Source organism: Capricornis sumatraensis, chromosome 13 (genome assembly GCF_032405125.1).
Source record: "Capricornis sumatraensis isolate serow.1 chromosome 13, serow.2, whole genome shotgun sequence".
Classification (NCBI taxonomy): Eukaryota; Metazoa; Chordata; class Mammalia; order Artiodactyla; family Bovidae; genus Capricornis; species Capricornis sumatraensis.
The window spans coordinates 13,465,075-13,483,793 of record NC_091081.1 but is presented as its reverse complement, the minus strand read 5'-3'; positions in this window follow the sequence as shown (position 1 = coordinate 13,483,793).

Below are 18,719 nucleotides of genomic sequence, written 5' to 3'. Positions count from 1 at the left end.
GTTCTTGTGGAACTCTCTTGCTTTTTCCATGATCCAGTGGATGTTGGCAATTTGATCTCTGGTTCCTCTGCCTTTTCTAAATCCAATTTGAACATCTGGAAGTTCTTGGTTCATGTGCTATTGAAGCCTAGCTTGGAGAATTTTTAGCATTACTTTCCTTGCATGTGAAATGAGTGCAATTTTGCAGTAGTTTGAACATTCTTTGGCATTGCCTTTCTTTGAGATTGCAATGAAAAGTGACCTTTATCAGTCCTGTGGCCACAGATGAGTTTTCCAGATTTGCTAGCATGTTGTGTGCAGCACTTGAACAGCATCATCTTCTAGAATTTGAAATAGCTCAGCTGGAATTCCATCACCTTCACTATCTTTCTTCATAGTGATTGATGCTGTTCAAGCATCACTATGAAGAAAGGTAGTGGAGGTGATGAAATTCCAGCTGAGCTATTTCAAATCCTAGAAGAGCTTCCTGAGCCCCACTTGACTTCACACTCCAAGATGTCAAGAATAATAGTTTTGTTATTCAGTCACTAAGTCATGTCCAACTTTTTGTAACTCCATGGACTATAGCATGCCAGGCTTTCCTGTCCTTCACCATCTCCCAGAGTTTGCTCAAACCCATGTCCATTGAGTCAGTGATGCCATCCAATCATTTTATCTTCTGTTGTCCCCTTCTCCTCCTGCCCTCAATCTTTCCCAGCATCAGGGTCTTTTCCAATGAGTCAGCTCTTCGCATCAGGTGGCCAAAGTATTGGAGCTTCAGCTTCAGCATCAGTCCACTATACATATTTTATCTACACTACCACTGTGTACTACTGAGAGTGCACCTTCTTTGTTTTCCCTGCCTCCACAGCAGTCTTTTTTCCATGAATTACAGAGAAGGACTTAAACAGAATTTAATTCCCTGCATGTGGTCAAAATGGTGTGAATGACAGAGACAGTAGGATCAATCAGGCAAGCTGGGTAAGTCACTATGAGCATCAAGCAAGTGGTGGAATCACAGCCTTCATTTGAAGGATCTGAGCTATGTACAGGAAGTCTCTAGAACAGCTTCAGCATTTGGAGTCCAAAAATCTTATGAAGTTCATTGTCATAACATCAATAGACAGGCTTTAGCCCAATTTCTCATTGTTGTTGTTCAGTCATCAAGCCATGTCCAACTCTTCTTGACCCCATGGACTGCAGCATGCCAGGCTTCCCTATCCCTCACCATCTCCCAGAGTTTGCTCAAACTCATGTCCATTGAGTGGATGATGCCATCCAACCATCTCATCCTCTGCAACCTCCTTTTCCTTTTGCCTTCAATTTTCCCAGCAGCAGGGGCTTTTTCAATGAGTCAGCTCTTCACATCAGGTGGTCAAAATACTGGAGCTTGAGCTTCAGCATCAGTCCTACCAATGAGTATTCAGGGTTGATTTTCTTTAAGATTGATTGTTTAGCCCATTTTCTCAGATTTTGGCAAAAATGCTTCTGCTTGCTTTTAAAGGGAAACAGCTAAGGCCAAGCTACCCAAGCAACCCTTCTAGAGCAGATTTTACATCATTAGAGGGGCCTGACTGAGCCCTGTCTAGAACTCTCCACTGCCTAGCTTCTGTCAGCCTAATGTTGCCTGTGGCCTTTAGGGCACCAAGAGAGAGTGCTGTGTATCTAGCAGTCTCTAGTCTCAGAGTCCACCTTGTTTTCTCCTCATTTTCTCAGCATTGGGCAGAATCATGGTCACTCTCAAAGTCGGTGACATAAAGCCACAGTTCCGACTCTAGGAAAATGTGTTGCAAGATTATTTCGCAATTGTCTAGTGAGACGCATTCGGGAGAAAGATTCACATACATTGCCACAACTTCTACCAGACACTCCTTCAAAGCGCAGAAAAATGTGAATTTGTCCCAATGTTTGCCAGAGATCAAGTTCAGCGGCCAGGGTCCACTTCCAAATCATTGTAGTTACTTCACATAGTTGGTACTAACAAACCTGAGAACCACTGATTTTGTTGCAAAGTTAATCTTGTTCTCTGACCACGGGCCACACTTCCAAACACAGGCAGCTTGATCCCAGCTGCAGGCAGGGTTCTGGAGAAACAGCCTGGGCATGTGAGTGGACCACAAGGAAAGATCACAGCCCAGAGGTCACCCTCTTGATAGCAGGCCAACTATCTTAACCTCCGCAGGGAAATAAAATCACTGTGAGGGATCTATGAGTGCTGAATAGCTATTTATAAAATTAATGGCAAACTTCTTTAAGGGAGTAATTGTTGTCTGCATTTCACATGTCTGCCCATGGCTTGTCTGTTTCCGTATGGAACCAGAAATTAATGCTGAGCAGAGATTTCCCTCCACTTCTTCCACTGGCAGAAAGCATATCATGTCTCAGCACACCAGGGGATACCCGGTAACCTGCTGGGGAGCGTGAGCTGGAGCCGTTCCTATGACAGCATGTGCCACTTTGCCTTAATAAAAGTTACCAAACCGAAAACAGATGACAGCCACAGATGCTGAGAAACTGAAATGTATAAACAGTCTCCTTTCTTTGCTATAGTTTTTGTTTTTTTTTTAATTTGGTCGGTTTTTTTTAACCAGTTTTGTGTGTGTGTGTGTGTGTGTGTGTGTGTGTTGTCCATGTGTTAATGAAGACTGTGGGAGGCCCTTGGCCCAGTGCTGTTCACCAGGTTGTAGCCTGAAGAAAAGGCTCCCTGGGACACTGACCAGACTTGATGAAATGACAGGGTGGTCTGCTCTAGAAGAATCCACTTCACACAGGGGGTCTCCTTTGATTATTTCTACTTTTGTCATCAGAAAAAAACATGGGAATCCAGTCTATTTTCCTGAATCTTTCTGCGCTATACCAGTTCCCCTCATTTTACACTCTCTTTCCCTGCTAGGTTACCCTATCAGTCAGCAATATTTATGAAAACTCTTTTGTAGGCCGAACAGTAGCATTCGATTCCATGAAATACAAAGAAATAAGCAAAATAATCCCTGCCTTTGAGGAGCATGTAGACTATTGTAGGAACAACCACGCACGAGTATGAACAACATGGCATTTTGTGAAAGCAACGTCATTCCAGAGTGTAAAATGTCATTATAAATGGGAAAGCGATATGGCACAAGTGAAAAAGAGTGAAGTGACATGTAAACAGTCCTCCTAGAAGAGGTAAGTTCTGAAAAAAAATCATTGATAACACCACCATGTACTATATTCCAAGCTGCAAATAACTCAACTCACCACGTTTCTTTGAATCTACCTTCAAGTTTCCTTCGGTCTTTTTTCCAACTCTGGCTTTTCCTTCCTACCGCCACCAGGCCATAAAGCACTTTGTTCCAATGACATTTTAACTGGCCTTCCTGTGTTCAGCCTCTCTTCCGTTCCATCTCTTTCATGTGCAAGTATCAGATTTTCTTTGTAAAATATAATGATTTCCATTAAATAACTGGCCTGTTCAAAATGAATAATTGCTTCTCAGGAAAGAGGAGAGGGACTGTACCTATAGAATCTGGGTATGGTCTATGTATGAATCAGCATGTAATAGCTAAACAGTATGTAACAGATTATTAGACTATTCTTATTAATATTTAGGTAAATGCTCAGTTAACTGTATGTATTCCTTTTCATAGTATTGGTTTCATCATTCACAGAGAATTGAGTCCTGAAATAAAAGAACCTCTTCAAAGCCATAAACCTAAATCATGCAGTCATAAGCAAAAATTTAGAATAATTAGCCTAATATGCAAAGTGTGGAAAGAAAGAACGATATTCTGTTGAAATCTAGATGGACCATCCTTTTGCCAAGATACTCACCACCTAGATGGCAAACTGATGAGGCAACGAGAAGGAAAGATCTCAGGTTGAAAAGGGCTAATGTTTAATATTATATTCCATAATTTCTCCAGCAAAGCAGGTGACAACCATCTTCCTTTCACCCTGGAAACTTTTACTCACTTGATTTTTTTCATCCTCCCAAGAACTCCCAGTATCAAATGAACTCATCAAATCAAGAAGAATGGATAAAGTAATGAGTTGAAAACTTTTTCTAAAATTATAATACATAGGAAGCTAAAATAATTAAAACAACATGGTTTGGGTTTCTAAATAGACAATCAGATAAAACAGACAATAATGAAATAAATGTATAATGTCAAAAACTAGATATTAATTACCTATAAGAAATTAGTATATATGACATTCTTAACCAATGATGAAAAGACAATGCTCAGATGAATAGGTAGCTACCTTCGGGAGGGAGGGGTGGTGGTGGAAATTCCTTGTTGTCTTACTTCACCTCTGATTTCAAAACAAAGTTCAGGGTAAAGATAAGATTTAAATATATTTTTAAAGAAGCAGTGAAAGTCCAAGAAGAAAACATGCCAAAAATATTTTATGAAACAGAAAGGAGGGGTAGCTGTTTTGGGAAACAGTTTGTTATTTCCTCAAAAACTTAAACATAGATACCACATGACTCAGCAATTCCACTCCTAGGGATACATCCAAGAGAATTAAAAATATATGTTCATACAAAAACATTCATGTATGTGAATATTCATTGTAGCGTCATTCATAATAGGCAAAAGATGGATATAATCCCAGTGTCCTTCAACTGGTGAATGTATAAACAAAATGTGGTATAGCCAAACAACGGAGTATTAGTCAATCATAAAAAGTCATGCAGTACCCATACATGCTACACCGTGGATAAACCTGAAGAACCATATGCTAAGTGAAAGGAGGCCACACAGAGGCCAGAGACACAGAGGCCACACACATGTTATATGATTCTATTTATATGAACTATGCAGAATAGGCCAATTTATAGAGACAGAAGGTAGATCAGAGATTGTCAGGGGCCAGAGGGAGTGGGGATGAGGAATGACTGCCAGGGTGCAGAGGGTTTCTTTTTTGGATGATGAAAACAGTCTCTGGTTATATAGTGATGATATTCATTTTGGAATCGTAATAGAAACAGCAGGCAAGATCTCACAAGGTGAGAGCAAATCTCTTCCATATCAGCTGAATCTCAAAGAACAACTTTGGATTCTGAGAAATAAGATAAGTATATTTTTTATTTTATAATTTGTTTTAATTAATATCATGATATTAACTGCCTCCTTTAATTATATGACTTATACATATGTTAAGCTATTTAAAGTTATTTTTATTGTAAAATGAGACCAAAGTTAGTTATATAGTCATATATACTATATAGTGGTAGTATCTATGGGTTTCTGTTATTTTGGGGAACTAAAGTAACCCATAGGAAAATATGATTTATATTGAAAAATTCATTTTATAGTCGACTGTTCAGGAAGATGAAAGACATAAGGGAGAAATATCTGTAAATAAAACAAATCTACAGGGCTACTGTGAACTATTGATTTTTTAAAAGTCTATTTAAATCTTGTATAAATCTATATAAAGTTCAAAGAGCTATATTATATTATATTATGTTATATTATGTAGTACTATATTTATAATCCCTCAGCTGAAATCCATGTGGCTATGTGGATTTCAAACTTCAGAACTGGGGGATTTTACAAAGGTAACACAGCATGTCTACCGTATGTTGCATACCAAATCAGCCAAGGCTGGCGCCATTCCCTGTAATCAAACCCATTAATATTTGCGGAAAAAAGCACACAAATTCACACTAACTGAAGTAAATAAGACTATAAATAGACTCACATAAGTTCAAGTCAGGTTTTCTTCCAAATTTGTTCAGGTCACCTTAAGTTTTGCCATCATATAAAGTAAAGGAACCTAATTTTCCTGGCCTGTTGCATTTCAGAACTGTGTCTGAGAGATTCTGGATCTGTGTCTGTGCATGCTCAGTCATATCCGACTCTGCAAGCCATTGACTGTAGTCACCAGGATCTTCTGTCCATGGGATTCTCCAGGCAAGAATACTGGAATGGGTTGCCATTACCTTCTCCAGGGGATCTTCCCACCCAGGGATCGAACCCACATCTCTTGCATCTTCTGCACTGGCAGGCAGATTCTTTACTAGCTGGGCTATGGGTGAAGCCCTTATGGACCTAATATATTGCTATTTTAAAATAATTTGTCTTGAAACTCTCTATATAATTAATTTACTAAACAATTCTATATTTTAGCATTTCTGAGTTTTGAAGGTGTTCTTTTTTTGATGCCTGGGAATTTTGTTTATTTGTTCAATCTGGGGGTTCTTCAAGAAAAGATTACATTTCACTTTAAACAGTAAATGTGGTTGATGATCAAATCATACTATGTGCAAAGCTAGATGTTTATTTAAAGTAACATTGCAAAGAAATGATCATTCCAGCAGTGATGTGTTTTGTAAGTAGAGATTTTTAAGATCAGAATTTGTTAAAATAGCCCTATTAGTACCATAAAAATCAGCAAAAGGCAAATCAAAGTTTTTTATCTGTAATACAAAGACATAACTACGAAACTATGAAGTTACAGGCATAATTTATCAACTCTCTCTTTGGTTTGTGGGGAGGAGCAGTCACAAACACACACACACACACAAACACACACACACACACACACACACGCCCTCCAGTCTCAAATTCTCAAAATGTCACTACTGTAATTATTGTTCTGCTACCTCTCATGGGAGCTTCTAACTCCTCTGACTTATTTGCATTTTAAAATTCCCTTCCTTTCTCCAGGGTTGTGATAACATGCACCTCGTTTTATTTGTGTTAGTATTATATTAATAGCTTATTCAATCATTGTAGCTATGCCTTATAAATATTTCATACTCTGGCATTTAAAAAGCAATGTTGTTTTCAAATAGAATGACTCAGGACTTGAATGCCAGCATGAGCTAAAAATATGAATCCAAAGAGTTTCTCATCTTTTAGAGTAAAAAGTACTAAAAACTTTAGGATCCTGACCTTCTTTAACTTTAAAAATCTCAGAAATAATTCCTTATATTGTATAAAACTAGTAATTTTAAAAAATTATTCCACTACATAACAAATTTCTAACAAAGTCTTCACTGCTTGAGAGATTGAATTTGATAATGTCACTACTGAAAGCACAGTTTTGAGTTAGAAGGGAATCTGATCAACCCCTCATTGCACAAATAAGAGGACTGAGATTAGTAAAGGTTGTCGCCTGCAATGCAAGAGTTGCAGGAGACACAGGTTCAATTCCTGTGGGAAGGGAAGGGATCCCTGGGTTGGGAAGACCCCCTGGAGAAGATCATGACAACTTACTCCAGTATTCTTGCCTGGAGATCCCTAAGGACAGAGAAGCCTGGCAGGCTACAGTTCATGTGGTCACAAAGGGTCAGACATGACAGAAGTGACTTAGTATGTACACACTCATCAGGACTCAAGCTGAGATCTCTAGGACTAGTGCTCTTCATCCCACCAATTTGGTTGCTGTTGCCTTGGTCTGTTTATCTCATATCCCCATTAGAACCACAAGCAACCTGAGCAGAGGAATCAGGCATCATGCTCCCCTTTCAATTTCCTTTATACAATAGATTTTTAATTCATACATGTGGAGCTATCATCAATCTCATAAGTGCTTGAAGTTGCCACTCATTTGGCTTTCACTGTGATTTTAACTTAACAGCATCCAAGACACTGCTCTAATTTTTCCAGCCATTTGCATGTATTTTCAAAGAATTCCCAGCTGCAAGTCCTTATGCACAATGATATTGAAGTAAGAGCCCAATGCACAGCGACAAGTCACAATGCTTATGTCAAGTGAAGATTGTTTTACTCTCACAATACATCTTCCCAAAGATGAGAAGATCAGGTAATTAGACCATGCTGGGACACCTTCTTAATCTAAAGCATCAGACATGGGTTGAAATTTACATGAGAAGCTTTGCTGATGGAAAAAGTGGATGGAGGGTAAAAGAGACCCTTGCCTCTGCCCCACGCAAACATCACAATGAACTTCAGTTCAGTTCAGTCACTCAGTCATGTCTGACTCTTTGCAATCCCATAAATCACAGCACCCCAGGCCTCCCTGTCCATCACCAATTCCCAGAGTTCACTCAAACTCACGTCCATTGAGTCGGTGATGCCATCCAGCCATCTCATCCTCTGTCATCCCCTTCTCCTCCTGCCCCCAATCCCTCCCAGCATCAGAGTCTTTTCCAATGAGTCAACTCTTCACATGAGGTGGCCAAAATATTGGAGTTTCAGCTTTAGCATCAGTCCCTCCAATGAACACCCAGGACTGATCTCTTTTAGGATGGACTGGTTGGATCTCCTTGCAGTCCAAGGGACTCAAGGGTCTTCTCCAACACCACAGTTCAAAAGCATCAGTTCTTTGGCACTCAGCTTTCTTCACAGTCCAACTCTCCCATCCATACATGACCACTGGAAAAACTATAGCCTTGACTAGACGGATCTTTGTTAGTAAAGAAATGTCTCTGCTTTTCAATATGCTATCTAGATTGGTCATAACTTTCCTTCCAAGGAGTAAGCGTCTTAATTTCATGGCTGCAGTCACCATCTGCATTGATTTTGGAGCCCAAAAGAATTAGACCATTCTGGGACACCTTCTTAATCCAAAGCATCAGATGTGGGTTGAAATTTACATGAGAAGCTTTGCTGTTGGAAAAAGTGGATGGAGGATAAAAGAGACCCTTTGCCTCTGCCTGGCACAAACATCACAGTGAACTTAGGTGAGAATATGGCTTGTTGTTTCTAGAGTTGTTACCACGACAGTGTGTTCCATGGGAGAGGGGCCCTAAAATGATTCATGTAAACTTTTTAACTCTATGATCTGTAAAATGAGGACAATCCTTGTAACTGGTTTAAATGATTTTGAGGTTACCATGAAGAGCTCACTGGGCCTTGAAACACCAGAAATCTAATATATCCTGCATCCTTTCACCATGTTCCATTCCCAATTTAAGATTACTATTGAATGCCGGAGTGTACTATGTTAATAGGCATTTTCCCTTGCCTGTGGACAGAAGGGCAAATCTTAAACAGTGGCTATGTGTGAGGGTGAAGGTGGGGAGAGAACACTTTCTGGATTGAAACATCACTGCTAAAAATATCTCACATTTTAAGTAAAAAATTCTATTGTTACTTTTTTGTTGTTTTGGTTGTTTTAGTTGCTAAGTTATGTCTGACTCTTTGAGACTCTACAGACTGTAGCCTGCCAGGCTCCTCTGTCCATTAAATTCTCCACGCAAGAATACAGGAGCGAGTTGCCATTTCCTCCTCTGGGGGAGCTTCCCGACCCAGGGATCCAACCCGCATCTCCTGTGTCTCCTTCATAGGCAGGTGGATTTATTTTTTAGAACTTTTAATTTTGATTTAATTCTAAATATACAGAAAAACTGTAGATTTAATTTTAAATATACAGAATGAGTAGGACAAGGAATCTTCATATACCCTTTACCCGGGTTATATGAATTGTTTATATATTTTTCCCATTCTTTGTCTCTCTCTCTCTCGACCATTTGAGAGGAAACTGGAAACATCATGTCCTTTCACCCCGAAACTCTTCAGTGTGCATTTCTTAAGAGCACTGACATGATTATCACTTATCAAAATCAGGAAATTTAGCATTGGTAACATGTACTAATTGTAATTATTAATGTTTTTTTCTTCTTTTAACTTGAAGTTAGCTGATGTAAAATATTATATAAGCTGCTGCTGCTGCTGCTACTAAGTCGCTTCACTCGTGTCCGACTCTGTGTGACCCCATAGACGGCAGCCCACCAGGCTCCCCCGTCCCTGGAATTCTCCAGGTAAGAACACTGGAGTGGGTTGCCATTTCCATTTCCAATGCATGGAAGTGAAAAGGGAAAGTGAAGTCGCTCAGTCATGTCCGACTCTTAACGACCCATGGACTGCAGCCTACCAGGCTCCTCTGTCCATGGGATTTTCCAGGCAAGAGTACTGGAGTGGGGTGCCATTGCCTTCTCCGATTATATAAGCTACAGATGTTCAATACAGTAATTCACAATTTTTAGAAGTTATACTCTATTTGAAGTTATTACAAAATATTGGCTATATTCCCCATGTTGTACACTATATCCCTGTAGCTTACTTTCCTGATGTTCAAGCTGGTTTTAGAAAAGGCAGAGGAACCAGAGATCAAATTGCCAACATCCAATGGATCATGGAAAAAGCAAGAGAGTTCCAGAAAAACATCTATTTCTGCTTTATTGACTATGCCAAAGCCTTTGACTGTGCGGATCACAATAAACTGTAGAAAATTCTGAAAGAGATGGGAATACCAGACCACCTAACCTGTCTCTTGAGAAATCTGTATGCAGGTCAGAAAGCAGCAGTTAGAACTGAACATGGAACAACAGACTGGTTCCAAATAGGAAAAGGAGTACATCAAGGCTGTATATTGTCACCCTGCTTATTTAACTTCTCTGCAGAGTACATCATGAGAAACGCTGGGCTGGAAGAAGCACAAGCTGGAATCAAGATTGCTGGGAGAAATATCAATAACCTCAGATATGCAGATGACACCACCCTTATGGCAGAAAGTGAAAAGGAACTAAAAAGCCTCTTGATGAAAGTGAAAGAGGAGAGTGAAAAAGTTGGCTTAAAGCTCAACATTCAGAAAACGAAGATCATGGCATCCAGTCCCATCACTTCATGGGAAATAGATGGGGAAACAGTGGAAACAGGGTCAGACTTTATTTTGGGGGGGCTCCAAAATCACTGCAGATGGTGATTGCAGCCATGCAATTAAAAGACGCTTACTCCTTGGAAGAAAAGTTATGACCAACCTAGATAGTATATTCAAAAGCAGAGACATTACTTTGCCGACTAAGGTTCGTCTAGCCAAGGCTATGGTTTTTCCAGTAGTCATGTATGGATGTGAGAGTTGGACTGTGAAGAAGGCTGAGCACTGAAGAATTGATGCTTTTGAACTGTGGTGTTGGAGAAGACTCTTGAGAGTCCCTTGGACTGCAAGGAGATCCAACCAGTCCATTCTAAAGGAGAGCAGCCCTGGGATTTCTTTGGAAGGAATGATGCTGAAGCTGAAACTCCAGTACTTTGGCCACCTCATGTGAAGAGTTGACTCATTTGAAAAGACTCTGATGCTGGGAGGGATTGGGGGCAGGAGGAGAAGGGGACGACAGAGGTTGAGATGGCTGGATGGCATCACTTACTCGATGGACGTGAGTCTGAGTGAACTCCGGGAGTTGGTGATGGACAGGGAGGCCTAGTGTGCTTCAGTTCATGGGGTCGCAAAGAGTCGGACACGACTGAGCAACTGAACTGAACTGAATAGTTTGTATATCTTAATCCTCTACCTTCATCTTGTCCTTCCCTCTTCCCTCTCCGCACTGGTGATCCTAGTTTGTTCTCTGAATTTGTTTCTTTTTTGTTGTATTCACTAGTTTATTTTTATCCACATATAAGTGATATCTTACAGTATATATCTTTCTCTGCCTGACTTATTTCACTTAGCATAATACCCTCCAAACCCATCTGTGTTGTTGCAAATGTCAAAATTTCGTTCATTTTTATGGCTGAGTAGCAGTCTATCGTGTGTACACACAGGTACACACACATATACATTCTACACATTCTTTATCCGTTCCTCTGTTGATGGACTCTTAGGCGGCATCCATATCTTGGCTACTGTATTATAAATAATGCTGCTATGAATATCGGGGTGTATGTATCCTACAGCTAATATCTGCTATATGGTGTAGACCTCATACTAATGGCAAGAGTTGTACAATAGTATGTGGATCATATATTGTTAACCATCTAGAGATCTGTTGCTATAATGACACACTTGACTGTCCTGCTCACATTTTTGAAAGTTGGCAACATTAAATAAAGATCAAAATTATGTAAGAAGTGTAGAAGACATGAAAAGAGTGATTTATGTTAGGGAGAGCTGAGTACCAACTAATAGAGAAATTTACATTTAGAAACTAAGCCATTCTCTTTCTCAAATTTCAGCATTCACTAACTCCAGTTTCTCCCACTACTGTGTTTTTGAGTTTTCAATTGTATGGGTGCTCCATTATCAAATATTTTAACTCATCAAAATATTACTTATAATATGCTTAGAATTAGGCATAAACAATATTTTTATTTATATCCTACTTTATTTCAAAAAGAATTTATGAATGCTTTAAAATTACATCGCATATAACAGGGTAAGATAAACATCAGAATTATTGAATTAAAAAAATGAGTATGACAAAGTTAAGAGCCCATTGCAAGTTCCCTTCCCAGCCCAGCTTTTAGTACACAGCAGGTACTCAATAACTATTGATTGATAATAAAAGAAAACTCTATTAAATGTTTTTCTTGTACCACATCTGGTATCTAATGGCAATAAAAGCCCAATTTCATTTAATCCTCACATTCACCATGGAGGTGAATTCTCTTCTTATCCCCATTATACAGATGCTTACACTGAGCTTCAAAGAAGCTAACTTATCCATCAGTGGTAAAGTTAAGCTACAAGCCCAGCTATTCTAATTCCTGGAATTTTAACCACTGCGGCCTCCAAAATTAATTCTCTAGAATCGCTGCTCAGGAAAACTTGGTAGAAAACAAAGAAGGCCACCTCAGTATCACCTCAGCTCTGTCAAATGAATGAAAGAACCAATGAATTCGGTAGGCCACATATTTTCGTCTCCTTGGCCTTGAATAAGTCATGTTCCCTCTGTCTGTGAAATGAAAAACAGACAGAAACGTTTTTCACAGTTTCCTTCAACATGATAATGACTAGTTAGACTATTCCATTTTACAAACAAGGATCTCAAGATCAGAGAGTTAAGGGGAATACAGACTTACGTTTACAGTAGGAAAATTAATTATTTGATAAAATTCATTAACTCATTAATAGATGATATCTCCAAAGTCTTTGAGTAACATCCCTCAAGTTACTTGGAGCTCTTCAGTTTTGCTTCTTAATGACTACTTTCACCCGTAAGTGAGAGCCCATTATGAACTACCCTGATTATGATCAGAGTCAATTAAAGAACTGAACTGAACTGTACTTTGATTATTCAGTATACAAATAGTGTTTAGCTTCAGCCTTGGTAGTTTAGTCACTAAGTCGTGTCCGACTCTTGTGACCCCATGGACTGTAGCTCGCCAGGCTCCTCTGTCCATGGAATTCTCCAGGCAAGAACACTGGAGTGGGTTGCCACTTCCTTCTGCAGGGGATCTTCCCAACCCAGGGATCAATCCCTGGTCTCCTGCACTGCAGGCAGATTCTTTACTGACTGAGCTAACAGGGAAGCCCAGTTCCAGCCTTACAATCAGTTAAAGTGTAGTTAACCTATTTATCTGGTAAATAGATGGGAAGGGGAAAAAAGGTAAGAAAAAATATTTATTGAGCCCGTATTATGTGCCAGGCACTTTGTGAAAGTTGTCCTGTTTAATGCCCAGGAAGGTTAGATGAGACAGCAGAACAGGAATCTCAACCCAATATCATTCTTTCAAATCTGTTTTTGGACCATAAAGAAGGCTGTGTCCCCCAAAATAGAAACTTTCGAATTGTGGTGCTGGAGAAGACTCTTGAGTCTCTTGGACAGCAAGGAGATCAAACCAGTCAATCCTAAAGGAAACCAACTCTGAATATTCATTGGAAGGACTGATGCTAAAGCTGAAACGTCAATACGTTGGCCACCTGATGCAAAGAGCTGACTCCCTGGAAAAGACCCTGATGCTGGGAAAGATTGAGGGCAGGAGGAAAAGGTGGTGACAGAGGATGAGATGGCTGGATGGCATCACCGACTCAATGGAGATGAGTTTGAACAAACTCCAGGAGATAATGAAGGACAGGGAAGCCTGCTGTGCTGCAGTCCATGGGATCACAAAGAGTAGGACATGACTTAGTGACTCCACAACTCTGTTCTTATTTAAAAAACAGAAATATTAGTTTTAATTTCAGAATAAAGTTGTGAGGATTAAACGGGAAAAAAAGAAATGTCTTTGAAAAAGAGCTTTGTAAACCATAAAGTACTCTGCCCACATAGAACAAAGTGCATGGTCTCCTAAAGATCATTCTACTTGTAACTTTTAATATGTCCAGACTCAAGATTGTCATATTGAAGATATCTAGTTCCTTCTGTGGGCTCCCAAATAGAGTTCTGAAAAAACACATTGGGGGCATCTTTCAATTCCAATCCCTTCTGCCTTCTACATACATCTCCGCCCACAAACAACTGTCTTAAACCAAACCTGTCTTCTCTCTACCTTCCCCAGGACTGCCCAGTGCTATAGAGAAAGAGGAGACACATGGATTGCTATACGTCTATTGTTATAGTTGAGTGTATAGCAGGAGACATCCAGGAAGTACTTTTCAAGACATCTGACTGCATTAAAATCATCACCCTTCTATTTCCCTATAAACTGAATTTCCTACACAAACTGCAAGCAAGCTGCCATAAAATTTTAGATTCCATCTGGCAAGCCCAGCATTATGCATGGATTTCTCTACCCTAAGTGAAGGGTATTGTCAGATTTGAACCTTCCCCAGAGAAACTGGGACACCAAGCACAATTGGAGACAGGAGCTGTGCATGCCAACCTGTGGTGTTCATTCTAAATGGATGACACATGAACTTCAAAGAGCATTTTACAATGCACAGCATAAAAGAATTCAAGTCAGGGGTGGCTGGAACTGAAAGACAAAACAAACATTTCCATTTGCTAGGTAGGGAGTGAACCAATTGCAGTGAGCCCCCCTTGTTAAAATCAGGGCCTGGAGTAAAAAGTGTAGTGAACATGCCAAACTCATTATTGTGCTTCCTAGTAAAGTGGACAAAAAGCATATTTCTGAAATGATGTTTATTACCATATCGTGTATTCTCTTAAGAAGCTGAACAGCTGCTGTCTAACCACTGTCTTAATGGAAAGCAAATTTAAGATTTTGGAAGCTTTCGGTGGTATTGGGTGTTGGGAGGCTGGCAGGGAGAAGGGGTTTCCTTCCTTTCTATCTCCCTTTCTTTTTTTCTCTTTTTATTTCTTTCTATAATTTTGCAAAGACTTTACTACTAGATGATTGATTGGGTTATGTAACTAAGTCAGTGTAAAAGCCTCAAGTGTGCCAAGAACAAAGAAAAAGTTAGAATTTAGGCAAAGATGAGAAATTTTACTTTGCCCAAATAACTAAATCACTGATTGCTCCAACAATCGTCCTTGAGAGGAATGGTGTTATCATTCTAACAGAAAGGAAGGGAAACTGAACACCGAGTTTGGAGACTCACTTTGTAAACTCACTGAGGCATAGGATCATCACTAAGTCAAACTTTACAGTTTCTTTTCTTACCCAGTTCAAAAACATAAAGCTGCTTTGGCAGAAGCGTCTGTCAAATTCTCAAGACTATCCAAAAGCAACCTGCTCAGAGATTCAGCAAGCCACACCCAGAACAGACACACACAGAGTCCAATAATGCCACAACACACAACAGAAAAGTGGTCGAGAGCCCAGTGCGGTAGCCAAGCGATGCTGGGCTGCTTTGGAAAAATAGCACAAAATCTCTGAAAGGATAACTGGTACCCACGTGGAGAGTGAAGAGGCCACTATGTCTTTCTGTGATATGGTACCACAGGGTCAAAACAGGGAAAAGCGGCAGCTTTGACAAAAATGGTAAGGAACAGAATTTCAGTGGTATCTCAATAAAGCTGGAAACAATTCTCTTTCATTTTAAAGAAATACTAACAGACACAGACACAAAATTTTAATTAAGAAAAACATCTGAGCACAGAATTTCAATCTCCAGTTGCAGGCTGAAGGTGCAGTTTTTAAGCCTTGAATCTATAAACCTGTAAGTAAGATGAAAAAGCAAAGAAACAGAGCAAGGAATTCATGAACATAGAATGACCAAAAGAAGGCTCTCAAGGAAAATCAACACTTTAACCCAGAATAATTCTTCATTATTACTACAGAGGGTTGTGGTGGCTACCATCAAAGTGAGAATGTGTTTGAGACTGATTGGGTGTTATTATATACTTTGGGGGATTAAGCCTCCCCACACCATGGAAAATGCTCAGATTCATCCCATTTCCTGATTTCTGATGATTGGTCCTCATCATCCAACTATAAAGACCTGGATCATCCCAGTTGCATTTTGTAGTTACAAGGGGCTGAGCACATCTGCAGCACAGCAGTGAGCACTGAAGACCTCAAAGGAAAGTCATCCACATGAGATCCGTGATGTGTGTTTCCAATGTCAAATGCAATTAATTTTTAAACGGGCACTTGGGTTTTAGGAGCATCCACCCAAGGCTTTCACTGGTGACTGCCTGAGTGATGATTTCAGTTCTGCTCATCAAGGGCAGCTGGCCCTTCTATCCACTCACTCCTGGAACAACCTGACACCCATTGCAGTCTGCTCAGCCCAGATGGATAACACTATCAGATCTATGCTTGTTCATTATCATCTCCCCAAATGCAATGTCATGGGAGGCAGAGACAATGCTTGTGAGAAAAATTCTCCATCACCTTACACCATTATTAATTTTAAAGTTCCCCTTTAAAATGTATAGATTTGATGTAGAATAGATATCAGAGCATAAGGTTTAGATTTCTCTGTTGCTGTTTTGCTGTTAGTCACTAAGTTGTGTCCAACTCTTTGTGACCCCATAGACTATAGTCCACCAGGCTCCTCTGTACTTGGGATTTCCCAAGCAAGAACACTAGAGTGGGTTGCCATTTGCCACTCCAGGGGTTAGACTCCTCTGTCTCCTACATAAATGTTCATCTCCTGTAACTGTATGTGGCATTTCATTGGGGTTTTCATGAAGTAGAAGTTTCATTTATAAGTAATGCAGAATTGTCCATTTTATACAAGTATTATTTCATCATCTTGAAATTCAGAAACGGTTTCATTTCTTTCATTTTTCTGCTCCCAAAGGGGTATCATTTCACTCACATGTGAGTGTTTTTAGATCACTGATATACAGTTAAGTGGTTTTGAGACACTGATCAGTGAAATAGGTAGTAAGAAAAAATATGCTACTTAATCTATCTGATTTTGAAGGTTAGAATTCAGGATTAAGATTCAAAACCATAGGAGCTTAGTGATGATCCCACTACATTTATCTGGAAGTTGGTGCTGCTATGGGCTTCCCCGGTGGCTCAGATGGTAAAGAATCTGCAATGCAGGAGACACAGGAGATGCAGGTTCAGTCTCTGGAGAGGGGATGGCAACCCACTCCAGTATTCTTGCCTGGAAAATTCCATGGACAGAGGAGCCTGGTGGGCTATAGTCTGTGGGGTCGCAAAGAGTCGGATACGACTGAGTGACTAACTCACACACACGCGTGCGCGCACACACACACACGCAGTGCTGCTATATGGTGAGTGGGTAGATCGGCTACTTATTTTTAAGAGTGCTCTGTAGAAAAGGCCAAGTACAGGAATATAAGTAAGAATGAATAAATTCTGAAGCAAGTCTGTGCTACAGGGGATCTTGAGAAAGTTTCTGTTTCTCAGAAACAGAGGTGTATAAGGTTCACCCTGCAATTTTATTTATTGGTTCTCAAGCTCCCACCTTCAAACGTATTGGGTAAGACTACACTTTCAGGAGGGGCTTCCAAGACCCTGCTGCCTGAAGCTGAAGGAGGAAATACAGGTGCAGACAGTGAGCAAGTCTATCCAAAATCCCTGGGCTGGAATTAAGCACCTTAGGTTTGTGACTGTCATGCTAAATAACTTTAAAATGGTAAAATAATAATAATAATTTCCCCAAGGAAAAGCATGGGATTTAGAGTTTATTTACGAAAAGAAAGAGGAACTAATCTGGATTAAATAGCCCTCTTCAGGTATTATATAGAGAAGAGGGTGATCAGCTGGTATTTCATTCTACTGCTTTTAGAATGAGAAAGAATTTAATTCAGCTTAAACATGCTGAGCGCCGTGTAAAAGCTTCATGTTAGCCTGTGACTGCTCAAGTTTATGTCAGATATTTACATTGTCCAATGCAAAAAGAAAGGATGTCTGTTATGCGACAGTGAAATTGGTTGTGAGGGAAAAAAATGATTATGGAGTATGGTGACTTTAAGGATAAATATCTACCTGTCTATAGAATGAATTTATTTGGAAAGAGGGGAATCTATCATATCACCTCTCATCTAATATATTGTCGTTTTAAATTAAAAAAAATTTGTTTGGACCTCTCTGAATAAATTATAATTATAGCAACCTAAAACTTTAGATTTGCATAACATGTATGGTGGTCTGTGATCACTTCCATCCCTTCATCAAAGGAAGTAAAGCAGATTCCAGGATGAAAGAGCTGTCTTGCTCCAGATAATAGTGAAAGCAGCACTGGACTTGGCGGCAGAAGGCCTGGATTAGCATTCGAGCTCTGTCACTTACCAGCCAGGTGACTGCAGGCAAATTGTGTGTGTGTGTGTGTGTGTGTGTGTGTGTGTATAGAGAGAAAGAGAGAGGAGAAGCTATATATAATTATATAACTCTCTAAGTCTCATTTCCTTCACACATAAAATGCAAATATTGAAAATAATCAGTCAAGCAATTATTCTGAAGGTTAAATAGTTTCTGGAATGTAAGCTTCCAGCACCTAGACTGATGCCTGGCATATATTCATTATTGAATAAATGATAAATTAGTATATGTATATGTATATATATATATATATATCCATAATCACTAGCAAAAAAGAATGGAAACTGACATAACCTCCTTGGTCCCATTGCCCTTCTGCGAACATGACATTTTTATCTGGGAACTTCTAAGAATGTCTAACAGGCAAACTTCCTACTATGGTTGTAGTCATGATGATTCTTGTTATCCCCATCACAG